Raw genomic sequence first — 25,872 nt, forward strand, 5'->3', positions numbered from 1 at the left:
TATTGAAGAAACTGCAAGGTAAGCTACTGTTCTTCATTTTTTTTTATGAAAATTAAAATTCTGTGTTGTGTTGTACCACAGGTAACTGAAATTTTTTGAGTTGTAAATATGTTGAGTCCGTGTGCTGTAACACTGTAATGGAATTTGTTGCTACCCAAGTGTATTGTACATAGCCTTTTATTGTTAAGGCATTGGATTGCGTAACCAACAGTGGACACTTTTTTAAAAATATGAGTGACAACTTCAGTCTGTAACATTTGAAAGCTGTAGAATTGTCATGTACAATGAAAAACATTTCTTTTAAGATGGTAATTGATAACATAAATGGCCCTGTACTGAAGCCTTTCCCCCACCCCCCCATCCCCTGCTAAACTCTCCCATCTTTTCTTTATACCCCTTGCCAAAAAGAAAGTGTGTAATATAATTTTTTAAATCTAGATTGATAAGCTTGTGAAAATTAAAGGTGAGCTAATATACTTTAAGGGGCACACCAGTCTTAATTTCAATGAATGTTGATATTTAAATAACACATCCTGAAGTGCTATTACGTAAAAAAAAATTTTTTTAGACGTGTTAACCTTAAGAACAGGGCAGAAAGAAACATATAAAGCACCACCCCAGACTGGGCAAACTTTGAGATTGGTCAGTTAAGAAAAATACACATCACTGGAAAGTATTGTGTATGCTGAGAATCTCTTAAGTGACAAGTGAATATTGAATTAAGCAAAACACTGTGTTTGTAAATGAAACTTCAGATGGTTTAATGTAAATTTGGTGTTTGTATAGTGTTATTTACTAGTATAAGTTTTATTTTTTCATGAAATATTATGTACTAATAGTATATGTTCTTATATCAAGCAGCAAAACATATCTGTTGGAGCATTGCGTCTACTAGTTGAAAACATGACAGATCGAAAGGAAAACAGATGCCATAGCTGCAGCTTGGCTTTTGTCATCAGAGTTGGGAACTTCACTTGTTAAAACTAGCCTGATGTTCTTTGCTGCCCAACGCATGCAAAAGAAGAAAACCCAACAGGCAGCTCAGCATGATGAACTTGTTGCACTTTTCAATTTTGTTTCTCAGAAAATGGAAATAAGAAAGGTATGTATTGGAAAGTCATATATATTAAAGATGGGTATAAGCTAATAAATATTCATGGGGAAGTGGAAGCTGCTTTTCATGTTTAGAATGTCTTCAAAGTAGTAATGCTTTCTAGTTCATTATTGTGTTTATCTTCAATCTCTTCATTGTGAGATACACCTTCATTATAAGTAAAGTATTATTGATGGTTCGGTAGGCTGTGGAAATCACTGGATATTGCAAAATATTTTGCAAGACACATTCATAATCATCGTCATCATTATCAGCTTTTTATGCTAGATTTTCCCTTTATTGATATCCTTTGCAATTTTGGCATGGACTCCCAGTATGTCTAGGTCTTCATCTATCCTTTTTGCCAGGTTTTCTTTGGCCTTCCTTCTGGTTTTCATTCTGCTGCTTCTATGTAACTACTGCTTTGACTAAGTATTCATCAGTTACCAATAATCTTCTCAGTCTTTGAGATCTCGGCTCGTTTTCAGTTTATGAATACTAAATTTCTTCAGTATGTAAGGAACTTACAATTGAACATTATTATTACCATAATGTTCTTACTCTCATGTAACTCAAACTGACAGCGCAACTGTCAGCTTAAGTTATGTGGTACAGCTGTGGCAGGCCATGTAAAAGTGAATTAACTTATTAGGAGGTTAAGTACTTCCAGAAATGGAAACTCACTACCCATCCTCCCTCCATTAGCAATCATTCTTGTTGTCTAGACATCTGATTATCTTGAACTTTCATCATCCATGATTTTTGTGACATATTAAGTTGAAGTATTTGTTTTTTGTTTCATTATAAATCCTTTACAATGGCCATTCATTCATTAGTGCTAAAACCGTCTCTCAGATTCATGAGATCAGGGCTTCCTCAGTTCCCATAGCCATAAAGGAGAGCTTCATGACCACAGGTATATGGAGTTGAGTCAGCCTTTGAGATATTAAATCTTTGTCATTCAAGAAATGTCTTCCATTGTGTCATGGTAAACTACATCGAAACTTAACAGTTAGTTGATCTCTGCTTGTGTACTATCATGTGAGTAAATTACAAACCATGTACTAAAAGGATTTGAAGACTGTCCAGTATACCTCATGAGGAATATCCCCATCAAGTGACCATTCCATGAAGAGGAGAGGAGTGGTTACCAAATATCATACCCTGAGAATGGATGGTGCCATTTTACATTGGTATGACTAAGACTAGACTCCAAGAGGATTGCTGTTCACCTACTTGAAGGGGTTGTATACCAGCGCTACTTGAGGGAATACGGCAGTGCTCCATATGCCAGCAGATTGTAAGGAGTGCAGAAGTCCTGGAAGGCAACAATGACCATTGCTGCCTCCAATATATAAGGAGGAGCTCACCATCTTCTGATGGAAACTGTCACTGAATAACACCCAGAAAACTCCTCTCCCTATTACTGCCAGGAGAATGACAAGGTGCACCCCTGGGATAACAATCAAGCTGCCTGTTACTTCAAGTATTGCACCCCAATGACCAGGACTTCCAGAACCTGATGCCAGCCAATCAACACCTACTTTAGTCAACCAGATTCTCCTGGACAAGGCATTTTGCTCCCAGCCAGTATGAGCAACCACCCCCCCCACTGCCCCACCCCCAGCCTTTGACAGCCAATTAAAATTCACCAAAATTTCTCTTAAGCCTACATGTGGGTATAAATATGGCATATATGTACCCCTGGCTTCATTTGCCTTTAGAGAATGGTAGAAAGCCTCTTACCGTAGAAAAACTACCGAAACATCAAGGAATAAATGACCTTAGACTGCTGCTGTTACTATACGTATATAATAATAATAATAATAATAATAATAATAATAATAATAATAATAATAATAATAATAAATAAATGAACCTAGTCCCCCTGTGATGAGGCTATATTATTGAGAATTAAAAGCCACAGTAGTGTTAAAAATGTATTTTATGTACAGGGTTAAAATGGACAAGAGAGACTAATACTGCTCAGTATCTGAAAGTCTCTCCTTGTCATTTTTAACCCTCTAAATTAATATATTTGAATGCTACTGTGGCTTTTATATAATAATAATATAATTTGCCCTACTCCATTTCCTAATGGCTGGTGCTCTTCACTAGATAACCTCCTAAGTGTCATTTTGGCTCAGTTTTTGATTATGCGTGTGGTAGAACAGTCATGAAACATTTTCATACAAAAAGCCATATTTCGTATGTTTGAATTGCTTGCCTTCCATTCCCTTGGTCTTGCCATGCCAGTATAATATTATGGTGCAATGACTGGGTACATTCTACCAGCTGAAGGTTTCACAGAATTTCCTGCTGGGACAGCCATCCATAGCTTTTCTGTTTTTTTGTGTTTTTTAAGACTCAGACTGGGCATACCTAGGGACATCACAACTGAGAAATGAGGTTAGCTCTAGCTTAACCCTGTAGGGATTTATGGGTGAGTCAAAATGTTTGTGCCTGAAACACTCACCCTTCACTGAGTGAAAAATGCTTAGCAATAATTTTACTTGGTTTTTTATTATACTTCATGGTACATTAATGAGTTTGGTGTTATTTTAAAGCTAAAGCTAAAAAGTTGAAGTTTATCATCTGTTCAAAATGCCAGAAAATAAACAAATAACTTAAATGCTAGCTAAAAGTTAAAAGTAGCCGTAATAAAAAAGTTGTTTATTTAAAAAACTTGATAAATTGCAGAGATGATGTCCAATTTCTTTTTTACTTACTTAAAATGTATGAAAATGTCTTTCCAGTGATATGAAATTCATAACTATTTAACCCATATATGTTACTGCAAAGGCATATTCAAATAATGTAAAATATACTTTAGTGGATGTAAGTAGTCAATTGGAATATCGGTGTAGTGGCTATATACCAGTCGCCATGGCAATGAGCAACCGTAAGTGCGATACTAAAAATTTTTTTTGTCATGGTGAATTTATTTTTTAAAAAAATCTGTCGTGGGGACTAGTTGCCAGAATCTCTGAGTTTGAAAAATGGATGACGACTCTAGTTGTCATCAGAATCTCAGAGTTGTGTGATTGATGTGATTTATGAACAAAATTGGTTAATGTTTTAGAAAATTAATTTTCTTACTTATTTTCCCCAAACAGAGCCTATAATTTCAACGGAGTATGTGTCCCAGATTTTAACCAAATTAACCACCAACTTGAAGACTAGTGTTCCAGATGATGAAGAACCTGAAGAACAAATGTTACAACTTGTTGCAAATTTGGCAGGACAGCTCTTCAGTAGCTACATCTGTTGAGACTAAAGGCATCCATGAGTTTATGAGATCATTATTTTTGCTTTTATGCCAATCCTCTAAATCACTTTCTGAAGAGACTGTAGAAATTCTTGAGACCACATTCTTGAAAGCTTTCAAAGGTCTATCATGTATGTATGTAAAGATGATTCTGGGAAAGCTTTTAGAGGAAGGTGGATGCTTAAGTGTGATTCTGAAAGACATGAAGCAGATTGTTATGGAAGATTCATGCACGTTTAGCTTAACATTAAGAGTGTGTGGCTTCTGCAACATCTTTCAAGCTGGTATATGATCAACTCAAATCAGAAGAGGATTGTGCCATTATGCTAGATCATAGCAAAATACAAGTTATGCTGAATTTACTCATTCCATCAGAAGGGGAATGGGCAGAAATTGAGGAGAGTCTTTCACCCCTTTATGTAGCACCTGCTATCCTTCAGTGGACTATTTGGTTTAGAGAATTCCCATTCCCTAGAAATATGCAAGAGAACATTGTTTGGAACCTCAAACACACCCGTTTATCATTGTTTTTGTGCAACCTTCTCTTGTATTTATGTCGCCCGGGGTATTAGACAAATTGGAAGTTACCGAAGAAGTATCTCTTGCCCAGTTTACACAGTTAGCAGTTTTGGCTCTTCATTCCACTTGTCATTCTACAGTCATGATGGAACTTGTTGAATCTGTTAGAAAGGTGTGAATAACGTGTTTTGATTTTTACTTATGAATCATAATTGAATGTTAAGGAAAGTGTAATATGTTTAAAAATTGAATGATCATTTTAGGCAAAAAGAATTTAATGCATTCCTTTTTTATTGTTTTCAGCAACCTGTTTCTGATGATGTGAGAATGGGTATTGTTAAACTACAAGATTATGTGAAGCAGCTTTTGCAGCTTATAAACCAAGGCAACAAGAGGCTGATTACCAAACAAATTAGAGATAGGTAAAAATATTGATGCATTTATTTCTTCATTCTTATATCGACATGATTAGAGATGATGATGATAAGGACAATTGAAGTTGTTTTCCTTTTCTAATCCCAGTTCGAACTGTGATTTATAAAGGCCCTGTATGTTCTTATACACTTTCAGAATTAGTTCTTAAGACTGCATTCATCATGCAGTCACTAGTAGGAAAAGTCTAGTATTAAACTCAAAAGAACTTAAGATCAAAACTGCCTTTGGATAATTTGCATGAGGCAGCACTTATCAACTGATAGTATGACTTGTGATGATTATGAGTGAAATTAAGTCTCTCTCTCTCTCTCTCTCTCTCTCTCTCTCTCTCTCTCTCTCTCTCTCTCTCTCTCTCTCTCTCATGCAAGCTTTAGAATAAGTAAACTTGTTTGTTTTTTAAATAAGATTTTGATTCTTCGAGGACTGTGAGAAATTAGTATTTTTTATGGCTACTTGCATTTTTAATACTTTCTCGTTTCCTTGTGACTGGTAATTCTGAAAAAAGTTGTTCCGTGTTACCTGGTAAATTGGATCCCAAGCCTCAGAACAGATTACAAGATATAATGGGTAATAGTGAATCCATCTAACGTAGGTTGTCATTCTATTTTTTTACCAGTGCTCATGAAGAACATCAATTCAAAATTATTAACAAGATAGAATAAAATACTGTTTTTTTATAGCTAATGAAAAATAAATTATGGTCTCTCTCTCTCTCTCTCTCTCTCTCTCTCTCTCTCTCTCTCTCTCTCTCTCTCTCTCTCTCTCTCTACATGAGTGATTTTGATATATGTATTATTACAGTACTATATATTTTTATTATGCAGCTTCTCTATATTATATATCAAAACTTCAGTGGTAATAAATATGAATTACAGTAATGACCAAAAAGATAATTAAAACAAAGGAAAAACACACAAATAATACACAAATAAAACCATAAATACTTAAAAGTAATGTAAAATCACCGCACTAACACGGGGGGGGGGAGGGGGGGAGGGGGGACCATGGGAAGGGAAATGAACATAAAACTATAAAAATGCCTAACAGCCAAGTAGGGCCACCAATAAGGATGTCCCTAACCAGGACAAAACCAGAATGGCCTAATGCCGTAACGATATAAGTAAACCGAACGGCAGAGGTAGGCATGATAACGAAAAAGAAATAAAACAAAATCATAATGAAAAGTAGTAAAACTATAACGGTGGGTACCTGATGAGGCACGAAACAAAGACACTTGCTCGAAAGGAAACCCCAGTGGAAAGCACAAAATAAACAAAAATATAAACATAAGATATACGCGATCGACAAAAACTGCCAACCAAGAAAAGGGAAATAGTACTGATATACAACTCGGTTCACAAAGTATGAAGACCACGCGAAACGACACCAAAGGGGAACGCGTAATGGCGGCGCCCAGCCTCGTCAGCGAAGCGACGCCAGACAAAAACCCTACAAATAAAAGGACCACAAGGGTCAAAATCACTCCCTAAATAGTGCCGAACAAAAAACCAGTAACTTAACTTGGATGGGGAGGCAGATTGACGATCCATAGCTAACAAACACAAGCCAAAAAGGCAGATAAAAACAGAACGCAAAAATAACGTGCAGCTCTCTTAATGGCTATCAAAGGAATGCCGACCCTGGACGCTACCTTCACGGTAGCAGGGAGTGAACCGTAGCACAGCTCCCCCTTTTCTAAGGGGTTTTGATGTGGAAAAGGCTAATTGGATAGACGGCTGTGGTAGTGTTTGCACTCACCCTAGATTCATACCGACACCCTTTTAAAAAGGTGAGCGAGTCAGAATATTCTGGCATGTCCAATTTAGCAGTTGTCTGGTATTTTAGCAATAATTTACCTTAGAAATAGCGCTAAAGGAACGTATTTCACGGAGCGACACGGCTTCCTTGCCCAGAAATAGATTTTTCCTACGTCAAAATCCCTTATCTAGCCTGCAGTTTGTTCCGACACGGCATACAAACCTTCGTCCTTTTACAATAGGGAGGTACTAGCGGCAGCTGGATAGGTCGTAAGCTTTCGAACAAGGGGTTCGGTAGTTAACTGCTTGTCCGACAGGCCGCCTCCGCGCGCGCGGACTGGGAGGTAAACAAACCACTTTTGCTTTCGACCTCACAGCGAGTGGACGTGTGTGTTCGACGCTCTCTGTGCCCGCTTCTCGTCGTTTGCTTTCCCTTGAGTATATGGTTGTGTTTGTGTTGAGTAATCATTGTAAGTACAATCATTTCCTCTCTTTTTCATCAATTGTGATTAATCTGATTCAATTATGGGTCTCCATGCCCCGCTATTCCCTCCGGAGTTGTCGGGTAACCGAAGGGCGTAAAGCAGTAAGTTCGCTCCTTCCGAAATGATCCCCATATGTGCGCTCAGTGCGGGGCCGCGAATGTACCCGAGCCGAGCCCTGTGAAGTTTGTATGTCTTTGGTTGGAGGCGCAGTGGGGCTTGTACGAAGGTAGGAAGAAGCGAAGGCCTGCAAAGGAGTCGTCGGAAAGCTCTCCCGCGACTCCTTTGGTTACGGACACTTCGTCTTCTTTCCTGCCGCCCGCTCAGCTCCCACGTTTGGCGCCTTCCCCTTCGGGGGGGTTTCTAGGTCCTTCTCCTCACCCGATCTGTCGAGTGTGGAGGAGGGGTGGGCGCGAGATACCCCGACATTGAGTTGTATTCTGGGTCCTCTATACCGTTCGTCTACATCGCATGAACGGGTAGAGGATCCTGCTAATCACCCGACCTTTGCTTCCTCAGGTGCTGTTGCCGCAAAGGACGACTCGGACAGGTGTGGGCATCGTTGGGTCTGCAGGGCGTGCCGAGTGTCCAGGGGCTTCTCTACCATCTCGCTGGCTCTGTGGCGGTCACGCATGCTACGGTGACGACCACTACCACGACCCTGTCAACTCCTGGCTATGCTTCACCTCCTCACCTGGTGTACACCCCGCACGCGGTCTCTGTTACACCAACTACATCGGTGCAGGGGCCAATCGCCGTACCACGGGGGAGTGTGATGCCACCGCTGGGTTTGCCGTGCTGCCTCGACCGGACTTCGTGTGCCCGAAGAGCTCGCCCCTGACCTCCCACCAGTACCTAGGATGTCTGTGCCGCTGGTCCGTCCACCTGGTCTGCCTGTATAGCCTGCCGTACCTGCCGTACCTGCCGCCCAGCCGCTGTTTACGGACGTGATGTTGCCGACCACTGCTGTCGTTCCTGTATCTGTTCCTGCCGTCTCCACTGCTGTTCCTGTGATGCCTGCACCTGCTGACGTTGTTCCTGTTCGTGGCGCCGCTGCTCCTGATGCCGATCTGTTCGGACAGGTGCGTCCGGGCCCTGTTGCTTCGGCAACAGCAGCCCCGGCTCCGCCCTGGATGACAGATCTGACATCGGTCCTGAGGAAGCTGACGAAGAAGAAGAGGAAGGAGGAGGGAAGGTGTCGTCGTCGTCTTCATCGTCTTCTTCCGTCGTCGTCTTCGTCTGCCGCCTCTTCCACTTCATCTTCTAAGGCTCCACAGCCTAAGAAGAAGAAGGTCGCCTCCTCCCCCCCTAAGAAGTCTCCTTCGAGAGCTTCTAAGGGCCCACCGTCTCGCTCCGGTGAGACGGGGGGTTCTTCCGCTGGTCACCCTGCTCCCTTCGGGGGCAGGACCCGTCTCTTCTTCCGCAAGGAAGAAGACTACGGGGACCAGAGGGTGCCGGCTAACACTGGCACTTCCTCGCCTGCTGTTAGTGGTTCGACCACGGCAGCAGGATCCGTCTCGGCCTCGTTCGCGAGAGGTACCGAGTGTACGGTCGCCTACCAGCGGACCGTTGCAGCTAGGAACCAGACCTCTGAGCCAGCTCAGCGTCAGGTTCACGGCACGGAGCGGAAGACTGGTGACAGCCGCTCACGCGACTCACCAGACCAGCTCTCGCTCTCGCGGCGATCAGCTGGCTACCCGGGCTGACGTGACGGTCCACGACCGGCCACGGGCTGAGGCTGGGAAGAGGTCCCCCGTTCGCCCGGCACCAGCCACGGCTGGTACCAGCGACGTGAAGCCGCCGTGAGGATACGCCCGGTCTCACCGTGACAGTGGAGCTCGACGGTCGCTGACCGTCACTCTCAACCAGAGAGCGATCGGGTACGGGCAAACCAGCACCAGCTTCTTTCTGACACACGAACGGCCCGGGGGGACCTCGGGCCGCTGTCCTCAGTCCCCAGCCGTTCTACAACAGCGAGACGGCTCGACCAGGCCTGCAGCTCGATCGCCACCGCGGGTTGACGATCGCCTGCAGTCCTCCAAGCCCACTGGTTCTGCCAGCGAGCGAGGAGGGAGCGTCAGGTCTGCCTCTCCCATACCTTCAACCTCCTCGGGTTACACCGGGAGGAGCGAGGTATTGAGGAGTGATCGTGAGGGGTGCGCCCCTCAGGATCCCACCACGACGTCCTACGTACCAGGCACGGTTCTCGGACCGGCCAGGTCGTATGCACAAGTGGCTGGAGGAGACCGAGAGGGTTTGTCGCTGTTCCCCCCCTCGAGGGGGGAGGGTCTCGGGAGCTGCTCCTGTTCGAGGGACTGGAGGTGGTCCTACTCCACAGGATGCAGTCACTCCATGAGATTCAGAGGAACTTTGCCGAGGTAATTGCGCTGATTCGTCAGCACAACGACCTCGGGGAAGGATCGCCGCTCCCACATCCGAGCCCACGTCCCTAGCTCGAGTCGTTTCTGGGGCCCGAAGAGGGAACCCAGACCGACGGTGGGTTTGCCGCGTTCTGAGCTTGCCGACTCAGTGCTGGACCAGGTAGAATCTCTTGTCTCCGGGCAGGACGGTTCTCATCTCAAGTCTGGCAGGTCGAGCAAGCTGCTTCCACCTCCTCTGGCTGCGACAGCGGCGTTTTTACGTGCCATCTGAGGACACGATGCCGCCCAACAGGTGAACCCGGAGTTAGCAGGTAAACGCAGGGTGGTCTCTGCAGCAGCTCCTGTCCGAGAACCTATGGTTCTCGCAGAAGCAAGAGGCACTCCGGCCTGGAATCCACTGCCATGGCAGCTTTCCAGGCCGTCTCCTGGATAGATCTGTGGTCCCTCACAGTATCTAAGGTCGCAGCCAACTCCGGGGGAATTTCTCCCGAAGATGACTCGGCCTTTAGGAGACTTTGCCAGTCTGGGGGAAGAGCCATCTCCTTCCTTGCCCACCAGACGGTAAACCTGTGGGCCAACCTGGTTCTCCGACGTAGGGACGCTGTCCTTACTCGAGTTTCCAGGGCGGCTGGGCGTGAAGCGGCATTGGGACTCCGCAACGGACCTTTACGGAGTTCCACGTCTCTCTCTTCCCAGGAGAGATGGTGGACGCTGCGGTGGACAGACGGCGCACTGACGACAGTGACCGGCTGGTTCACCAGGCAGTTTCGAAGGCTTCTGGGCAGCCTCGAACTGCGGCCAAGCCAAAGAGCTCGGCTAGCGCTTCCACGGTGGCTAAGACGGTAGTCGCGTCGAAGCCCCGTGGAAAGACTCTGTCTTCTTCGACTTCTGCAAAGGGGAGCCGTAACCAGCCCTCCTCCCAGCCCTCCTTCTCCCGAGGGAGGGCTCTGGGAAGAAGTCGAAGAAAGGGGGGAAACGCTAGGGACGGCGTTCCCCTCACCTGCTGCCGGAAGTGGGGGGGTGCCTGGCCAGCCATTGGGCAACTTGGCAGCGCCTACGGCGCCGGACGGACCTGGAGATTGGTAGATGTTCACCCTTCGGGAGGGATATCTATTACCCTTCGAATCTCGGCCACCCCTCACCTCCAACCCGGTCCAACAGCAGTCGTACGTTCCAGGGTCATCGAAGGACGTAGCATTGAGACAGGAGATCAAGACCATGCTGAGCAAGAGAGCTGTAGAATTGTCACGGATCAGTCACCGGGCTTTTACAGTCGACTCTTTTTGGTGGGAAAAGTCTACGGGAGGCTGGCGCCCCAGTGATAGATCTCTCTCCCCTGAATCGGTTTGTTCGCCAGACCCGGTTCACGATGGAGACGGCACGTTCCGTGCTCGACTCCATCAGGGAGAACGATTTCATGCTTTCAGTGGACTTGAAGGATGCATATTTCAAATACCCATTCATCAGTCCTCCAGAAAAGTAACCTCCCGCTTCATCCTCGACGGGACGGTTGTACCAATTCAGGGCAGTTTATTTGTTTCGGTCTCTCAACGCCCCACAGGTGTTCACGCGAGTGTTCACTCTGGTGTCTGCTTGGGCCCATTCGCACGGGATACGTCTGATGAGGTATCTCGACGATTGGTTAGTCCTGGCGAGCTCCCGCTCGCAGTTGGCTACAGGACAGGGATCGACTACTGAGTTCTGTCGCAATCTGGGGATCGTTGTGAACTTCGAGAAGTCCGATCTCGAGCCCAAGCAGAGGATGAAGTACCTGGGTATGCTGATCGACACGGTAGCAGGGCGAGTCTTCCCCGCAGACTCGCGGATCAGCAGATTCAGGGAGGCAGCCAACCAGTTCCTGTCTCGGCAGGAAACAGGTAGCTCAGCGATGGCAAGTCGTGATCGGACACCTGTCGTCACTCGAGAAGTTATCCCGTCTCACGGGCGTCTTCACCTGCGGTCTCTCCAGTGGAGACTAAAGGAGAGTTGGTCACAGGCGACGGATCCCCCAAGCTTTCCAGTGTCACTGACACCGGAGGTGAGGCAGGACCTAGCCTGGTGGTCTGGACGACAGGAACCTCTTAAGAGGAGTGCCTCTGCGCACTCCCCCCCCGGACATGCAGCTGTTCTCAGACGCATCGACCGAGGGATGGGGCGCACACCTGGAGGAGTTCTGACTTCAGGAGTGTGGGACGAGAACGACAAGCACCTTCACATCAATGTACTGGAACTCAAGGCAGCGTTTCAAGAGTTCCAGGACCGCTTGATGGGACACTCAGTGGTGTTTGATGTGCGACAACACCACGGTAGTGGCCTACGCAACAAACAGGGGGGCCTAGTCTCTCCCGTTGTACCAGTTGACTCGGCAGGTGCACGAGTGGGTGGCCGAGGCACACTCAAATAGCGCTGTCGGCACGCTACATTCCAGGGAAGAGGAATGTAGTAGCAGACACGCTCAGCCGTTGGGATCAGGTGGATTGAGGGACCGAGTGGTCTCTACACCAGGACGTGGCGGAAAGGCTCTTCGGACCTGTGGGGGCGACCAGTCGTGGATCTGTTCGCCACCCGGCACAACAGAAAGCTTCAGGTTTTCTTCTCAGCCGTGCCGGACCCATGGCAGCTGCAGAGGATGCTCTTCAACACCCGTGGGACAACCTCTTCGCCTATGCCTTTCCCCCGTTCAGCCTGATTCGCAAGGTGATCAGTCGAGCACTGGTCACCCTGAATCTCAGGATGATCCTGGTGGCTCCCAAATGGCCACAGGCCATTTGGTATCCGGACCTGCTGGCTCTTCTCGCAGGAGAACCAAGAGAGATTCCCCCTTGGCACAACCTTCTCGCCCAGCCACACGTCGAGCGGTACACCAAGCAGTCCAGTCCCTACGACTTCACGGCTGGCTGTTATCCACCATCTCTTGCGAACGAGAGGCTTTTCTCGTAGCGCAGCAACAGAGATGGCTGGAAACGTCCGTCAGTCCTCTGCAGCTGTGTACCAGGGGAAGTGGGCCGTCTTCTGTGGTTGGTGTCGTAGACGGGGTCTATCCTCCTTAGAGCCACTCTTCAGCAGGTAGCGGATTTCCTCGTGTTTCTTCGCCGAGAGAGAAGCTCCTCTCAGTCCCCCACAGTCAAAGGATACAGAGCCGCCCTGGCCGCTCTCGTCCTGAAAACTGAGGGGATTGGACATCTCGAACTCGTTCGAGATCTCCTTGCTTATGAGGAGCTTCGAAAGGTCTTGCCCACCCAGGGAACTCAGGCCCCCTGCGTGGGATGTGACTCGTCCTTAGGAGTTTGACTCGAAGACCCTTCGAGCCACTCCGAGAGTCGTCAGACAGGGATCTGACCCTCTTCTTGCTGGCCCTGGCATCGGCGAAGAGAGTAGGGGAACTTCATGGTCTTTTTCCTATGATGTACGACACTCCAGGGGATGGGGATCTGTGACGCTCGATTTCGTCCCGAACTTCGTTGCGAAGACTCAGAAACCGTCGGTCCCTGACGGACAGGTTGCGAGTCTTCCACGAAATTCCCCTCCCTAATGGACTTCACCGATAATGATGCGGATGAGATGCTGCTTTGTCCTGTGAGGGCGCTACGGGGCTATCTGAAGAAAACTCGACACCTCAGGCCTGAGTGTCGACGCCTCTTCGTTAGCGCCGGGGTAACCAAGAAAGAAGTATCCAAGAACACACTTTCATTCTGGCTGCGTGAGGTCATCAGGAGGGCGTATGAGGCTGATGGTAGTGACGACATCCATACGTCCTGTCCGAGAGCTCACGAAGTCAGAAGTATTGGCCCCTCGTTGGCGTTTCGTAAGAACTTCTCCGTGGCGCAGGTCCTGAAGGCAGGTGTCTGGTCTAACCAGACTACCTTCACCTCCTTCTACCTTCGGGATATGCCCACAGGTCCTTGGATACCGTTTCCTTGGGACCCGTGGTGGGGTGCTCAACAAGTTGTGTAGCTAACCCAGACCCTCGCAGGCTGAAAACAGCATCGAGTCCCTGTGTGACATGTGTGGATGGATGTGATGAGTGAGTGACTGGCTCCCTCTTCCCCATCTTTTTCCTCCTCCTCTACCTGTGGGCATAGGGCCACGGTCGTCACTACGCTGGATGAGGACGAGATGCAGGTGAGCTATATGACAGAGCCCCATCCTATCCCTTTCACTAGGGATAGGAGCAGAATATCCACCACTTCCTCCTACATGGGGGGGGGGATGGGGGGGGGGAAGTGGATGCCTACAAGAGTCAAACCCATGACTTTATATTTGCTCCTGTAACAGGAACAAGTTCTTACATTGCTGGTACGAAGAGATACGCTTGCCTCTCTCTTAGTACTCGGTCCAGAGGTCTGACCATTGATCCTGCGGTGCACACCCCGATCAATCGGACAGAGGCTTGGATCCCTCCCTCGCTCTTACGACCAGGGAGACTTCCAAGGTTGGGCGAACACCAGTCTGTTCACAAAAGACTCAGATTCCTCCCACCAAGAAGTGAGTCTTCCTATTGTACAGGACGAAGGTTTGTATGCCGTGTCGGAACAAATGACAATTTGTCCAAAATTGCATTTTTCCTAACTATACAACCTGAGGTCCTTTTACACATAGTCCCACCTCATGCCACCCCTCACTCTGCAGTTTTTGCTTGGGCCAAAAGCAAAAGTGATTTGTTTACCTCCCAGTCCCGCGCGCGCGCCTGTCGGACAAGCAGTTAACTACCGAACCCCTTGTTCGAAAGCTTACGACCTATCCAGCTGCCGCTAGTACCTTCCTATTGTAAAAGAACCTCAGGTTTGTATAGTTAGGAAAAATGCAATTTTGGACAAATTGTCATATCAAGAGGAGAATAAAGATCAAAGAAAAATCATAATTGCTGTCTGTACTAAAAATTTGTACTGGGTACTCACAATTCTTATTTGTTATTCTTGTGGTCAAAAGTTTTGACTTTGGTCATGAATTATTTGTTTTATCCATACTGAAATAGTATGCAAAGTAATTTCCCTTGTAGGGTAGTGATGGAAGCAGTGCTGGTGTGTGACACTTAACAAAGTCCTGAGCCAGTGGATGACAGCGGAAGATATCAACATTTCACGTCTTATGAATGGTGTTGAAGATAGTGCTTTAGGGTAGGACACAGCTACTAAAACAGGTAAAATTTTCATCTGATTGATATAGTTATTTGGTGTATAAAAAAATAAAAAAATAACTAATTTTAAAAAGATTTAAAGCCCATAATGATATCTATAACAGTTTCACTTTCTTCTGCAGAGCCAACACTAGTTGAGCTGGGTTATAACTTGAGCATACCAAGTATTGAGTTGTTTCAATTTGAAGTGCATATTTTAAACTTGTGAAAAGTTGAATGTGTCAATGTTGTAATACATTTGATTTGTTTCAGAGTTAATTCCATTAATGTCTAAAGAATCATTAAGGGATTTGATGGAAGAAGAACTCACAAAGCTGGTTAGTCTCACAGATGACCCGTTTTCAGCCACTCCTAGTATTTCCTTGTTAACAACAGCTCTTGCCTATGTGTCTCGTGTTGAAACAACAGATCAAGTTATCAGCTCAGTTTTCTCAGTATTAATCAGTGGAGGGAAACTGCTGATAATATATTTCTTTTTGCCACGTAAGTATTAAATAACTGTGGGAAATGTTGTTTTGAGTTATGCTCATTGATCTTTAATTATGAAACAAATTCTTTCTTGTGCAAGTTTCTAATGTAATTTTTAATCACTACAAGACTCCTGTTTAGTGTTTCATATTTTGGCTTGAAAGATATAAGAAGTTATTGAATATGTTGTCTTTTTACAGAAACAAATTTTAGTCATTTCTCCCTTAAACACTGTCAGTACCTTATCATTTTACTAAACATGATGCTATATGATATATCTAAGGAAAGTGATTTGAATTTTCTTCAAGCTTCGTAATTTTGAAGACCCCAAACTCATCAAATCATTGATCAAGGCTATCTTGCTTTTAGAGATACTTAGGGATGGCCTGGGAAGATGTTGCATTGACATGCTCTATTATTCGTCTGGTCAGTGTTCTTGTGAAGAATCATTCAGTCATTTCCAACCTCAGCACTGGGATTTTATCTTATGTTCCCTGGCCTCATGGTCCCAGTCTTTAGAGGAGTCCCAAAAAGGTAATTGTTAGTCCCACCAAGTATTTTTTTAATATAAGGGTACTATAAATTTTTTTTTTTTTCATATAGGAAAACAAACCTTCGGTCTTAACATTAGGATAAATACTCAGCGCCAGCTGGAAACCAGTAAAGAAAGTTTAACATAATTGTGTACGCAAGGGACTATTGGGAATCTGTGCTGGTCACAAGATATGTGAAGCCACCCACATGCCCATCTTTAACTCGTGACCCCGTTAGTTATTTTCTTACCACCTTTAAGAGAGGACATGCTTTTGCTTCCGTCCATTTTTTTAAAGACGGTTTAGTTGCCCCCTGTTGTTTGAATTCTTGGGCATGTGAACATGAAGCCTTCTCATGATTCGAGACTTCCTGGCTATCACAAGAAGCAGATAAACGCCGGATATTTTCTTTGATGATTTTGACGTCGAAGTACTCATCGTGTAGTAAGTCGTAGGTGCAGAAACTCTTAAGATACAGTTAATTCGTTACCTGTGCTTTGGATTTTCACATATTCATATGGATTGCTGTAAATCCTAAGGTTGGATGTATCAGGATGTGCTTTGGGAAGTAATTATGACTAATTGTGCTCCTTTCCCTGCGGGGAGAGGTGTACATCGCCATCTTGTTTTCGTTCCAGATCGTGGGCAGAGATGATGCAGGTGTGCGGTCAGCGTTAGGCCTATCAGGAGTACCAACCCAAGAAGGACAGTTGGTTTGCTATATGACGTCGCGCTGCCATCCAGGGTCCCACGCGATGGATGTCCCTTCTATCCTGATGTGCACTGAATGACGGTCGAATGCGTCAGCATCTGTAGAGAAGCAGATAGTCAACACTGCAGCCTTTTGAGTCAGGTTGCTGTGCCTACAAGAATAACAACAGCCATGCACTTCTTGTCGAGTGCTGGCTTCACATTCAAGATGCTCGGTGACGTCATAAACATGGCGCCCGCCATGACGTCACTTCACAGCTACGGCCTACACAGAGACATGCTTCCATTTTTGCCTCGAGGTACAAGAGTACTTACAACTATGCTTTCAGATTTGGCGATTTTTAAACGCCCATTGTTTTGAGAGAAATACAAGTGTTAGGAGATATAAACAGTCGCATAGTGGAAAAGATGCAAGTCTTTCCTCTGTATCCTTCCGCTTAGGCGTCAACAAGCTTAGGTGACTGGCTTTGACCCTAGTGCGTTCTCCTGCCAATCCTGGAAAAATAAGGACTTCATAGCTGATCCTCGAGCCAAGAGGAGAAGTTTCTTCTCCATCTTCGAGCCAGGACTGTTACATCCCTATTATATGAAAGCACAAGAAGTAGTTGTAATTGTTGAACAAGTGACTGATGGAAGCTTAGTCTAGTGTGGCTGTGAAGAGTTGGAGAAGGCTAGAATCAGGGACTTCGTGACTGATCCTTGTGCAAGGAGAAGAATAATTTCTTCATCTTTAAGCTAGGACTGTCACATCCTTGTAAAAGCATACAATGCCACAGCAGGTTGGGTCTCTTGATCTTGGCTGCAAGAGTACCATCAACAGCTTCACGCTTCCATCCAAGCGTGGGTGATGTCATAGCCAAAACTGCTATCAAAATGGCAGTAGTCATGACATCACAGCCTAGTGCTGCCAACCTCTTGTCTTCGGTGGCATCATATATTACGCTTTCATTTCGGGAGCACACACTTATGGAGGAATGTGAATTTTCTCATGGATAAGCGGCAGTGCCGTTGTGTGCTCCAGTTAAGTTTTGAATAAGAAAGCTTAAGCAGTACTTTAGCTCAGTCAACTTTAGATGGTTGCCATTTAGGTTGTCAACAGTCCAGTGGTAGCTTAGGTTGTGATAACCATGTCGGCTGTAGAGCTATAACGGCCGTAGAGCTGTAACGGCCGTAGATCCATGACACCCATGAGAGCTATGAAGGGCTTTGGAAGCATGACGACCATCAGAGTTATAATAGACATGAGTACTATGAAGCCCAGGAGGAAATGAAGGTCATATGAATATGACGATCGTAAATAATAAGATGGTCGTAAATAATATGATAGTCGTAAGGAATATGACGGCCAGAAGGATCAGGACGGTCGTAGGAGGCAACTGTGTAAACAGTGCCGGGTGTACAAATAGTTCGTAAACTCTGTAACAGAGTAGACTCGATGGATTACCACCAGGCGCATACATCATTCACGTTACAGGAAACTGACTGTGGGTGGTGGTCTTCCTCTGACCTTGGTAGAGTGGGAGTACTCAAAACCCAAGTTTTTGACGTAGACTCAAAAGTAGTTGGGAACTACGTCACCTAGAACATAGAGGTGGTGGATGTAAAGGAACAAGCCAAACAGAGGCGATCGGTCAAGCCTACTCCTTGTTGTCAAGTTGTACCAGTGGGGTCAGACAGAAGAGGTCATCAGATGAATATGTGCCTTCTGGCAATTAAGAACATATCTGTTATAATTATCGTGACGGTTGGTTTGTGACTATCGAAGCTCAAATTGAGCAATGTTAAGAAGGTGTCTGTCTGTTCATTGAAATTTGAGAGTTGGTTCATTGTTATGACTAACCACTTTCAATTTCTGAATATAAATAAGGTTGCCCAGAGGTCCTTGGACACAATTTCCTTGGGTCCTTTGGTGGCTGCTCAACAAATTGTGTAACTCATCCAGCACCCCTGGCAGGTCAGTTGGTATCTTGTCTAAGATGATGGTATGAATGTAAAATGGAGGAGATAATTGGCCTCTTTCCTTTTCAAATTTCTGTCCTCCTTCTTTACTTCGGGCAGTAAGAAGAGAGTACCATCATAAGCTGGAACAGACAAGATACAGGTGAGTGAAGTAGCCATACTGTTAGGGTTAGTATCAGTAAGATACCTATCAGTAGGCAGGACATTCCTCTCTTTAGCAAGGGGGAGAGGAATGATAACAAACCTACATGAGTGGATGAATTGGTTTGTTAGAAGAACAGATCTTCTTATCTTCCTCGGACCCAATGAACTATGACATTGTGTAGAACCCAGAAGTCTAACGTTATGATATTCATATATATCTTAGATTCTGAAATACTGGTCAGTTGTTTCGTAGAATGCTAGTATTCAGAAAAACTGATCAAAGGTGGCAAACTCCCAATTGATTAATAGTACTTACCTCCCACCAAAAGTAAGTCTGTCCTAATGTTAAGAGCGAAGGTTTGTTTCGTATATCAACAAATTGACAAATTTTTAACCAATTTGTATTTTTCATAATTTACAAACCTGAGGTCTTAACATACAAAGACCCACCTCTAACCACCCCTCTATCAACTAACCTGGGTTGGAAGAATAACTACGGGGTCATGAGTTAAAGAGGGGTATGTGGTGGCTCCACATATCTCGTGACCAAGCACAGATGCCAATAGTCCCATTGCATACATAATTATTTTAAAATTTACTGGTTTCCATCTGGCGCTGAGCATTTATCCTAATTTTAAGACCTTAGGTTTGTAAGTTATGAAAAATACAAAATTGGTTAAAAAAAAAATTTGTCATTTTTAGATGGAATAACATGTTGCAAGTAAACCTATTGTGACAATCTGAACTATATAACTAGCATTATCAGTTAACAGTGATATAATATCTTGTAATAACTGGAATTTGTGGCTTACGGGCAATACTGTAGAGAGAGACTACTGTGCTTTATTACTTTTTCTTTGTCACACATTATTGTCATTGGTATAATATTGAAATCTTAGTGTTGTTACTACAGTATTCAACTGTTAATGTGTTAAGTATAATAATAATAATAAATATTAGACTATAAGCAATAATAATGGTAATGATAATAAAGTAAAAGTGTTGGAAACCAGTATCCAACTACCAAAAAGTCTCTTCTTCATGAAAGTTTACTTTTCTCTCCATCCCAAAATAACATTTGTGTTCATTTTTTTAAGCATATTCATTGTAAAAGTATAGTTTTGTTTAGTCCTGCTGACAAACAAACAAACCAGGCATAACCTAAATTTTTGTTTCACCACTTTAAGTATGATACACACCTTAACCACAATTTGTGCATTGGCATAATTAATGTACATATTAAGCATGCTAAATATGAGGTCTAATGTAGAATGTAAAAGTTGTGTAGATTTCACATTTAACCTGTGACCTCTTTTTGCACATTTTCTTAGTGAAGCACACTTACCAAGTATGAAGTTGTCATATAGTTGACATATAGTTTATGCTGCCTCACTCGCCTGTATCAGACCAGTTCCAGCTTATGACGTGTCTTATTCTTTAACCGGCTGTAGGAAGAAGAAAGGGAAAAAAAAAAGAGAAAGGAGGACCAGCCATTTCACTCATTATCTCTTGGGCACAATCATCTTAGGCAAGATACAAACTGTCCCACCAGGGGCACTGGATGAGCGACACAACTTGTTGGGCAGCCACCACCAGACCCAAGGAAAGTGTCCAAGGACCTATGGGCAATGTCCTTCAGGAAAAAGGAAGTGAATGTGGTCTGCCAAGCCAGGAACCAGCATTCAAAATCCTATGAACAGACAAGTTCTTCTTAAATGCCAGAAAGGACTCATTTCGCTGATGTCATCTGCTCTACCCTGCACAGACTCTGTGACAGAACCATAAGCTGAGGAGTATGCCTGCTTAATCACTTCATGCAGCTAGAATGAAATGGTGTTCTTGGACACTTCCATTCTGGACCGACCGATGCTAACAAAAAGTCTATGACACCTAGGCCTTAGGTGACTAGTCCTTTTCAGATGGCAGGGCAGAGCTCTGACAGGACAAAGCAAAAACTCCTGCGGACTGCTCTCCACAAATTCATCAGGAGAGAATTGAAAATGAGGCATATCTGCCATCATGAGCTGAAGGATTTTGAGTCTTATCTACAAATTCTGGGACAAATTCGAAGGCCACAGACCCCCAACCCCCGGTGTGTTTAGTGTCATAACTCAGGCCATGAAGCTATCCAACTTTCTTTAAGGAAGCCAAGGCCAACAGGAAAACTGTCTTTAGAGTCAGATTCCTGACTGATGATCAATGTAGTTGCTTGAACGGAACTCCAGTGAGACTACTCAGGACCAGAATAAGATCCCACATCAGAGGTTTGAATTCTCTTGGTGAACAGGACTGTTCTGGGAAACTCTTGAATAACATCGAGATTTCCCAGGATGAAGAGATGTCCACACCCTTCAGGCGCAGGACCAAACCCCAGGTAGCCCTATAACTCCTGACAGCTGAGACAGAAAGACCTTTCTCGTTTCTGAGAAAGATTAGAAAATCTGCTATCTGTTGACTGAAGTTTCAAGTAGAGAGAAACCCTGTGGACGACCTCAATCATAGTAGATGGCTCACTTGCCCTGGTAAACCGCTGATGAAGACCTCTTGAGATAGCTGGAACATCTGGCCCGCTGCTTTACGAGAATAGCCTCTCGCTCTCAGGAGACACTTGACAGTCTCCAGCCATGAAGCGATAGACATCCTACCAACTGGTGGAACCTTGAGGCTGGCAAAGGTTGTGCCATGGGGGAAATTTCTCTGGGAACCACTGACAGAAAATACAGGAGGTCTGGGAACCACTCTGCCTGTGGCCACAAAGGCACCACCAAGGTCATCCTGAGATTCCTGAGACTCATTACTCTGTTCAGGACCTGACAGATTGACAGATGAGGCAGATTGGAGGGAAGGCGTATACACGATATTGTCCAAGGGTGCTGTAGAACGTCCTCTGCCAGAGGAAGAGGATCTGGGACCACCGAAAAGTAGACTTCCAGCTTCCTTTTGAAGCGAGTGGCAAAGAGGTCTAACATGGGTCTTCCCCAAAGGTGAACAGCCTGTCTGCTATTTCCTGATGCTGAGACCACCTCGAACCTAGGACTTGACTCCGACGACTTAAGCTTGTCTGCCACCACATTCCTCCCTCCTGGAACGTAGCTGGCCATGAGCTCCACAGAGTTGTTAATTGCCCTCTGGTGCATCCTGAGTGTCAATGAGTGGAGCTGGTTGCATAAAGAAATCGTCTTCTCCAACGAACAATTCTGAGATCATTAATAGAAGACCTCTAGCTTCTATCAAAGAGAAGAGGTCTAACATAAGAGGTCTTTCCAAACAGACAGAAGAGATAATAGGTTACCCCAAGGGATGTCCTATGACAAAATACTCAGCACAGATGCATTCTAAATATCATACTGTCAGCTTGTGCACGGTCAAAGTAATTGCACTGTAGACCGGGAAGAAGCCCTTGAGCTGCCCAGGAAAACATACATCTCCACAGAGGAGATGTTAAATGAGGTGATGCCTGATGATTACATATGATCATTATGCTACTCATCAGAGGAGACATCCTGTGATGATAGGACTCGTCCCCTGGCCCCCTTTGACTAAGTAACCACCATGCTGACATTGCTGAGCTATGCATCATTAGAATTCGCGAACAGTTATGAACCCCTATAAAAACGCTGAAAATGGTCTATTTTACCAGTTGAAACTCAAGAAAAACCACTAAAAATTATTATACCTGGTTTTTAAAATAGCTTTATCACAAAAAAGGGATTTTGACAAAGGAAAAATCTATTTCTGGGTGAAGACCTGTGTCCCCCAGTGAAATGTACCTATAGCACTCATTTCTAGGTATAAATAATGCTAAATATACCAGAGAAAAAAGCCATATGGAATGCCAGAGTTACTACCTCTGGATCGATCACCCTCATAGGGTGTCGGTATAGCATCAGGGGTGCGAGTGGATGCCACTTTCACAGATACCTTGCCAATTAGGTCTCTCCTCTCTCAAAATCACCTGCTAGAGAGGTGCCGTTACAACGGCTGAAATTGATAAAACAAGCTAGGAATTTGTGGATATCTCTCATAGAAAAATACCATGAATAGGTGAATTTCCCGCGAATAATAGGTAGATATGGTCCAGAGAGAAATCCATGAGTCTGTGTATCCAGAGAATCGTGAATACTGGGTCCCACTGTACTTCGTAGATGAGAACACCAGGATATATGAGTTACATTATTGATCTGGGTTACTGGATGAAAAGGTAGATAAAGCTAGGAATTGAACCCAACCCAATCCCAAACTCTTGAAGAATGAGAAAATGTTCTTGCAGAATCAAGAAGCAGAAAATCTGGTAATTTGAAAAGTAGGCCCAAAAAAGACATAAACTCAAATCAGCTGGGCTAGGCTAAGAACTCCAACACTTAGGCTGGGATAAATATGTTTGAACAATCTTGGGTAGGCCTATGACCCAACCACCTAGGCTAGCCTAAGTCGGTATAGGAAGGTTTGAACTAGCTCACTCATTGTAGGAGGCTAGGCTAGGCTAGCCTAAGAACTTATTCACTTAGGCTTGCTATGCTAAGCCAACCCAATCACTTGCAAGGTTAGGAACTCAACCACTTAGGCTAGGTTAAGGTGGTTGAGGTCATTTTGAATTAGTTAGGCTAGGCTAAGAACTCAACCACTTGCTAGGCTAAGCACTCAACCCTTAGGGTAGGGTAAGATGGTTAAGGCATGTTCAGCTAGCTAGGCTAGGCCAGGCTAAGAGCTCAACTACTTGCTAGGCTAAGAACTCAACTATTTGGCTAGGCTAAGATGGCTAAGGCAGGATTGACTAACTAGGAAAGGTCAGGCTAAGAACTCAACTTATAGGCTACGCTAAGATGGTTAAGATAGGCTCGACTAGTTAGGCTATGCCAGGCTAAGAACTTGACCACTTGCCAGGGCTAAGAACTGTCACTTATGCTAGACTAAGTCAGAAAGGCCAGCAGTTCCTTATCCTTCCTTCGCCCTGAAGTCTGCTTGGTCTAGACTCAAGTACCTAGTCAGAGAATAGGTCTGAATCCCAATGAAGGCTGGAGGGCTTAATTGAATGAATCCATTGACTTGTTCTGGAGGATGTCCGTCAGTCCTTTGCTGTGGATAAAAGGTATTGCCGAGAATGTGCCGAATTACTGTTGTGTAAGTCATCATGTCTTCCACCAGAAGAACCTATGCTCTTGAATAATGGAATAATATCCTGAATTTACCTTGACAAAAAAGAAACTAGAATGTGGCTGTGTGACGAACCACGTACGTGGACGTGCAAATGAACCATATATATGAACATGGGATGAAACATATATACGGACATGGGATTGAATCACATACATGGATGTGGGATGAATCACACACCTGAATGTGCGATGAATGACGTACATGGATGTGCGATAGACATCTTACATGGACCGAGTGATGACATATGTACACAGTTGTGTGATGTAGAATGATCTACAAGTGAACATCAGGGAGAAGACCACCCATGCCTGGAAGTCTCTCGACCCTTTACTCTGGAAGATGCATGAAAAAAGTAGGACCTCCATCATGTACACAGACGTGCGATGAATCACTTACAAGGTCATGATATGTAGAAAGATCAAAGTGAAAAAGAAAACGTCAAGGAGAAGATCACTCTTTGCCTAGAAGTTTCTCAACCCCTGACTCTGGAAGGCGAATGACGAAAGTTGGACCTCCATCATGTACATGGACCTGTGACGAAAACATGTACATGGCCTGGTTCACCTTCAACCCCTAAATTGGAGCCCTCTCATCATGTGACGAACTCGAACAGGCTGAGGAGACGAAGAACCAGCCTGAGAAACTCTGATGCAAAGGGAGATCAACACAGACTGGAAAATGTCCATGTACTTGAAGGGGAGAGTCACATCTGTGCTGGGAAGATGGTGAAACACCTCTCTCACTCCTCAGAAGCAGCCACAAAGTCCTGAATTCTCCAACATCTGAGTGGGAGGAGGAGAGAAGGCAATGGAGCCCTTGCCCTACAATGCTTCCTGCTTGAAAACATTGGGACACCTCCGATGGGTAGACAACCGACTGCAATGACATCATGGACGAGGTTAGGAGTGGTGTCACAGCATCAGGTGGTGGGAGAGACATCACTGAAGCTGACATCACAGGTGCAGAAATACTAAGAGTAAACATCACAGCATTTGGACTGGTAGCCCGAGGCAAAGGCCTCACTGATGGCAAAGATGGTGAAAAGGTCTTCTTTTGTCACCTACAGCAACTGGAGGGCCTCCCAGGACACATACATGTGAAAAAAAAATGAAGAATTTACCAAGAAAATCCATCGCCGAAGGAAGTGGAAGAGAGATTGCCCCTCACTTGAATGCAGTACCGATTGAAACTATGCTGTCAAAAGAAGCCATGATGTCACAGGCCCATCTGTGACATCACACAGCAGACTACTCTTACAGAGGAGAGAAAACAATGAGTGCAAGTGCAGAAAAACATTAAAACAAGACTGTTCTTCAATTTTATTTCATATGACAAAAGAAAGTACCAAGTCAAACATCATTGAATAACAAAATATCAGAGAGAGAAGATATCCACACATTGAAAAGCTGTCTGTAAGGTTGGTATCCCTGCATGACGATGCAGTATTGTCGGCTAGCAAGAAGGAGCTCCAATGCGAACAAGGAACCACACCCTGACAGGACTGACTGGGATCTAGACTTTTTTCTTCAACAGCACCAACGAGCATACCAAGATTAGTGAAGTGGCATATCTGTCAGAGGGAAGTGTAGCAGAGGGGCTCCCAAGTTCTGAGCGGAATGCCGCCGCTGCCAGACTTCAACATGAAAAGTAGGGCTGACATGCTCTCTCCCTCAGGAAAGAAGACATGTTCTATCCTGTGAGAGTGAAAAGAATCCTATTTATCTGTAAGGATAAAGGGAATAGAGTGAGCCATGCAACTCACGCCCCTCCCTCACCAAAATGATGGGAAAGAGATGAGACAGCAGTCTGAACTGGTCCTGCAAGCAGA

The 25,872-nt window shown here is 44.9% G+C and overlaps 1 protein-coding gene and 1 pseudogene across 1 annotated transcript in view; both read left to right on the forward strand.

Annotated features, from left to right (window-relative positions):
• The window catches only part of LOC135207340 (E3 ubiquitin-protein ligase listerin-like), a 350,507-nt gene that overhangs the window by 31,648 nt on the left and 292,987 nt on the right, over positions 1–25,872 (forward strand). The window lies entirely within an intron of this gene.
• Positions 1–25,872, forward strand: part of LOC135207136 (uncharacterized) — a 91,889-nt pseudogene that overhangs the window by 18,282 nt on the left and 47,735 nt on the right.

This window comes from Macrobrachium nipponense, chromosome 32 (genome assembly GCF_015104395.2).
Source record: "Macrobrachium nipponense isolate FS-2020 chromosome 32, ASM1510439v2, whole genome shotgun sequence".
Taxonomy (NCBI): domain Eukaryota; kingdom Metazoa; phylum Arthropoda; class Malacostraca; order Decapoda; family Palaemonidae; genus Macrobrachium; species Macrobrachium nipponense.